The sequence below is a fragment of the Myotis brandtii genome, unplaced genomic scaffold (genome assembly GCF_000412655.1).
Source record: "Myotis brandtii unplaced genomic scaffold, ASM41265v1 scaffold324, whole genome shotgun sequence".
NCBI classification, from domain to species: Eukaryota; Metazoa; Chordata; class Mammalia; order Chiroptera; family Vespertilionidae; genus Myotis; species Myotis brandtii.
Window position 1 is genome coordinate 1139651 of NW_005362439.1, and position 6000 is coordinate 1145650.

A 6000-nucleotide genomic window follows, 5' to 3' on the forward strand; every position below is an offset into this window, starting at 1 on the left:
TTTTCCCAACACCATTTATTGAAGAGACTGTCTTGACTCCATTGTATGCTCTTGCCTCCTTTGTCAAATATTAATTGAGCATAATGGCTTGGGTCGATTTCTGGGTTCTCTGTTCTGTTCCATTGGTCTATATGTCTGTTCTTGTGCCAGTACCAGGCAGTTTTGAGAATAGTGGCTTTGTAATATAGCTTGATATCTGGCATTGTGATCCCTCCAACTTTGTTCTTCTTTCTCAAGATTGCTACAGCTATTTGAGGTCTTCTTTTGTTCCACATGGATTTTTGGAGCGTTTTATCTAGGTCTGTGAAATATGCCATTGGCATTTTAATGGGGATTGCATTAAATCTATAGATTGCTTTGGATAGTATGGACAATTTAATGATGTTGATTCTACCATTCCATGAACATGGTATATTCTATTTGTTTATGTCTTCCTCTGTCTCTTTTTCAACGTCCTGTAGTTTTCTGAGTACAGATCTTTTACCTCCTTAGTTAAATTTATTCCTAGGTATCTTAATTTTTTTGGTGCGATGGTAAATGGGATTTTTTGTTGTTGTTGTTTCTCTTTCTGTGAGTTCATTATTGGTGTATAAAAAAGCCATAGACTTCTGGGTGTTAATTTTGTATCCTAGTTGCAATCCATTCTTAAACCCAGGGTTCTTGTCTCTCACTTCAACAACCGGCATCCTGACTGGTCCTTTTCCATGCTCTCATCTCAACAGAGCTGCTTCATGACTCCTTCCTCTGCTCAATCCCCTTCCCTTGTCCCCCAACACACTCACACCCATTGATTTTCATTCTCTCTCCACATTGCATCGTGGCCTGAATGCCACCGCCACAGCGAGCTCCTCCTCCCCCCCAGAGTTTGGAAATTAGGGGAATGGTGTGGGTAGAGGACAGAGAAGGGTTGGGGAGGGGGCTTGTGGGGTAGCCAAAAGAGGGGCCCCAGGAGGCATGGCAAGAGCATTGCAGCCAGGATGCCAGGGAGACCTCACGCAGGCCCCACAGCGGGTTTGCTCCCAACTAGTTAAGGCAACACCTTAACACATGGTTTGCACATGGTCCTAAACTGAAGCTCTTTTCGGTAGTTTGCCCGTCCTCAAGCCTGTTGGTCTGTGTTGAGCTAAAAAAAAAAAATCTGTTTGGAATCAGAATTCCTGGGGAAAACGTCAGCTCTCACACTCATTGTCCCTGGTGCTGGCACTAGACACTCTGAGAAAGCAGACAGTGTGCAGCAGCCCTGTGTCGGGGAGTGGGCTGTCTGTGGAGGGCCTATTGTTCCTTAGCTGCTGAGTCTGCGAGTCTGGGCCTGTGTGAGGAGACGGACCATCACTGCTGCCCCTCCCAAGCCCTGCCAGCAAATTGAAGATCTCTACCCATTCGTGGACCAGTGAGTGCATGTGTATGGCCTGTAATCCTCCGCTAGTTGGTCACCCAGGCAGGGCTTACTCCCCTCCTTCAGGTTGTTTGGTGAACGAAGATGGCTCCCTGGAGCCAACTGCCTCTCCCTGGGGTCACCTTCATTCGGAAGGCGAGAGAGCATTTGTCTGCAGCAGAGCCTGGGCCCTCCTGCTTGATCATTTGTTTCTAGAGCTTTGCTTTAAAAGTCATCTGGCTGGACCTCCGGCAAGTTCCCTCAGCCACCAAGTAGGAGACCAGATCCGGGACCTGCCTGTGCTGGAGGCCTGTCCTGTGCTCTGTGCGAAGCAACCAGGCCTCCTGCCCCAGACCTGCGTGTCCTGGCCCCAGCTTGCTTCCAGAACAGCCCCTGGAGACACAGCTCGGCATTCAGTGACTTGGAGGGAGCCCATGTGGCTGGGAAGACCCCAGGCACGGGCTGTGCTGAGCAGCCCGATGCAGGGGTGCCAAACAACTGCTGCTGGGACCCCTTTTTGCTGCCTGAGAAGTAGACTGTGGTAGCCCTGCTTCTCCCCACCCCCAGCCGCGCAGGCGGATCCCCTGGGATAAAGGGGGACCGTCCCAGACCCTCGCAGGCCACGCACCCCTCCTGGCGCAGGAGCCCGGGCGGCCACCTGTTGTTAATCTAGGCCTCATAATCCACCCTGCACTGTGTCAGCAGTTCAAAAGGGCACTGTTAGTATTTTTTGCCGACTTCAATTAACGTGAGATTTCAGAGGCCCCTCTGATCACATTTCATCTGTCACAAGTCAGGAACAAAACAGACAGGTTCCAGTTGAGAGGAGGAAGGAGAAGGAGTTTATTGCAAACAACAACCAAACAGACAGTTTGGGCTGTGCCCAGCCAGGTGCTCGGGGGCGACCAGGGCTCGGCTCTCCAGCGGCCCCGGGGCCTGGGCCCCCAGGTCTCCTTCTCCTCCATGTTGCTCCCCTCCCCAAAAAGATGTAAGTGCAATAACTTACTTTAAAGGCAAGAACGTTTCTATTAATATTTTGCTGTAATGTAGTTACTTGGTGGTATAGGCAGTAAAACTTTATGGAACCGACCTCATTTTTTATACATTTTTTTTTCTGAATTTTTAATGTATTTTTAATATATATTTTTAATATCCACCCCAGGCCATTAAGCTAAAGGAAAAGTTGCGTTTATACAGGGTTAAAATATCTTACAATGAGAACAGTCAGTATTGGTTGAGGTTCATGTTCCTTCTAGCACTCAGCCCCTTTTCCAACCACTGCACCCCCAGATTGTTAGACATTGAAAACTGTCCTTCAAAATCAGTAGTATAAAGGCCTAGCTCTGTGAACGTAAGCTGGGGGGGGAGGGGGGCAGGGGGAGAATTAGGTCGTGTGTTTACTGGGACACCTCTCCTGCTGCCAGCATCCTTCATGAAGGGAAGCGGGCGGTGCGACTTGAAGAAGTAGGGTTCGTGTGGTCTCCTCATTTTTCTCTTTTATGTTCATGGAATATTATCCTGGGGGCCAGCTTGCCAGCCGTCCTCCCCAGCGGGCTGGCCTGACAGGGCCATCACGCTGAGCAGAAGCCCCAGCCTGTCTCCCAAGGTGGCCTCCCCACCATCCAGCCCAGAGAGAGACTCATGCGGAAGCAGGACGCATGGTTGTTTTCATGGGACAGTTCCTCTGGTCCACCCGACGGAATCGAGGGCGGAAAGGGCGCTGGAGCTGGGCCCAGCGTGGCCGCTGCCATGTGTGCCGGGCCCCACCTCACAATCGCGGAGTCTGTGAACCAGCCTGGCCGCTGTGCTTCCCCAGGCTGGGGGCTCGGCCACGAGCGCTGAGAATCAGTATCGTGGGAAGAACTCAAGGAACGTTACAAAGCCCGTGTGCCCAAGCCCAGTGAAGACAGTGGACAAGCCCCTCCGCGTGCCTCGGAGTGCCGGCCCCCAGGCCCTCTCCTCCTCCCCTGCCCCGGAGCGGTGACAGCAGGAGGGGGCAGCACGTTAGTGTCAAGCCTTGGCCGCAGGGGCACCCCCAACAGGATGAGGCTCTCGGCATGGGGGGCTGCCCCCCACTTCAGGTCTGCATCGCCACTTCTGCTGAGATCCTAGGCAAATGGCCAAAGGAAATCACCTCTTCAGCTTCTCCACTTCGCAGCGACCACCGAGCAGGGCTGTTCCTGCTCCTCCCTGCCTGCTGTCCCGAGGACCCACCGGCCAGGAGAGCCCTCAAGCCGGCTGAGCCGTCCCAGGCGTGGCTTCAGGGAGGCCTCCCGGCCTGGAACACGGAGGCCGGGGCCTAGCCCCCCACCTGGGGAAGAACCCGGGAGAAAGAAGCTGAGGGGAGGGAGGCACTGGAGCAGACAGCTGATGCTGGTCCTTGGGGGGAAGTGGGGGGGATCATGCAGCAGCAGCTGCCCCCTAAGGCCCAGCAGACAAAGCCCGGGCAGCATGTCAGCTGCTCTCAGCTTTCTTGGCCTCTGGTTAAACCTGTCAGGACAGTCACTTCTCCCCTGGGAGCCGGGTCTTCTGTCTCCATTGTAAGGGGATTGAACTAACTAGAGTAACCCCCAACTCCCCAGCTCCGCGATGTGGTTCTCGGCGTGTCAGGCAGGCCCTAGCGGGCAGGACAGGGAGGGCAGGCCTGGGGGCAGGTAGCTATCCGTGGAGAGATGAGCAGGGACATGTTAACCGTGAATACCGGGCTCCGGTGGTGGGACAGGCGGCCAGAGCCACAGAGTGACTTCCCTACGAGGCCTTCTCTTAAAACAGACGCACAGGGTTGGGTGCCGGGCTCCCTTCCAGAAGGATCCAGCGCAAGCCCTCCTCCCTCCGTGGGGCTTTCTCTGTGCACTGACTCTCTCCTGGTGAAAACGTGCCTTGGCGAACGTTCTCGCATTTAGGAGGAAGTGGGCTGCTCCCAGCCTTAGGCAGTTTGCCCTTCCCTCGCCAGGGTTGGGGGGTCTGGGTTATTTCAGTGGCCCTCGGAACTGGAACGGCTTCCCAAGAGCCTCAAGCAAATGAAATCCGGAAAGCCACGCCTTCAAGGACGTCCAATCCCATGTCCGAGACCCTGTGGCTCTAGCAGAGCGACCTCAGAGCTACGGTTCACAGAGGCCAACTCGCAGGAGGGAGGCCAAAGGCTGATGCTCCCCGTTCTGACCTGGAGCCGATGAGAACTCCAGGCCGAGGCGGACACTGCGATTTCCTGTAAACCCGGAGCGGCGCAGGGGCAGGGGATCTGACGCCCGTCCGCCCAACCCAAGAGGCTGGCCTGCGTCCAGGCCCCGGGGCTGACAGGCCTGGCCCTCCTCACTGGCAGGATCAAGGGAGAAAGTAAAAAAGACAAGCCCTTCAGGAGGTGGGGCTGCCTGCCAGGGACCTCCCGGAGGACGGGGGACGGGCACTGTGTGCCACGGCTTTGGCGGCGGCTGGGGCCAAGCTGCAGGTCTCTAGTCAGGCAGACGTGGAGTGCCCTCCCCCCCACCCCCCAAACTCCCCCAGAAGGAGGCTCCCTCCTACAAGCAGGGAAAGGCTGCGGAGGGCATCCTGCCGCCACAGCTAGGACAGATCCTGTGGCTCAGGGAGCTCGGCCCCAGGAGCCTCCCAGAGGCCAGAGAGAGGGGCTGGGACTTCCGATCCCTTAGGAAGAAGCGTGAGGTGGGCTCTGTCTGCCCTGTGCCTGGAAGACCACGGAGCCCCACCGCCATGGAAGGCTCTGGAAGGTGTGCCAGAGATGGTGGAGGAGGGGAAGGCAGCCTGGAGACCGAGTGTGGGCACAGGTCCTCCAGCAGATCCTGCACGCGCTCCTGACCCTGTGCCGCCCCCAGGCCCTGGCTCAAGTGTCCCGGGTGTCAGTCCTTCCACGCCAAGACACTGCTCGGCAGCCCCAGTGAGTGACCAGGTGGGACAGGAGGGAGGGAGACCCTCCCGGAGGGGCCTGACGGGACGGAGAACAGACCTGCCTGACCTGCCCACAACCGGACGTCAGGGGCCAGAGGCAGAAGTGTGTGTGCGAGCCCCGGCCCCCACCTACACCTCCCTGTGGCCCTTTCTCTCTCCGGAAGCTTTTCTCCCCTGAGCACCGTGGGTACCGTGTGGTCTGCATCCGCCCCCTGCAGTTCACCCAGATCCAGAGTTTCCGGGGTGCGTCCCCCGCCTGCGTGTCAGCATTGCTGGTGACAGCTGGATTCTTTGGCTCCAGCTCCTCTGCCCATTCATTCCTCTGGGCGTGTGCAGCCTGGGAACAGCCAGGACGGGGACTCCTCCATTCTGGGTGATGGTGAGGCAGGTGCCTGGGGTCCAGGAGGTCCGGTTTCGTGGGGTGTTAGGAAGAGAAAAGGAGCCGGGAGGGCGGGAGGCTGACCCTGCAGGGCAGCCTGTTCTTCAGACAGTCTTGGACCCGGTGACCGGGGACCACACAGAAGAAGGATGGACGGACGTGACTGCACTGTGGCTGCCGCTGGGTCTCGGCGGGAATTTAAACTTGACTCAGTGGTCACACCAGGCGGGATGGAGGAGCCGGACTGGGGAGAGGGTCTTCAGCTTATAATGGGTGTGAAGACGCAACCCCGGCCTCGGCTTCCTCCGCTGCCCCTGGCCAGGAGCAGGGGTCTCGGCCTCGG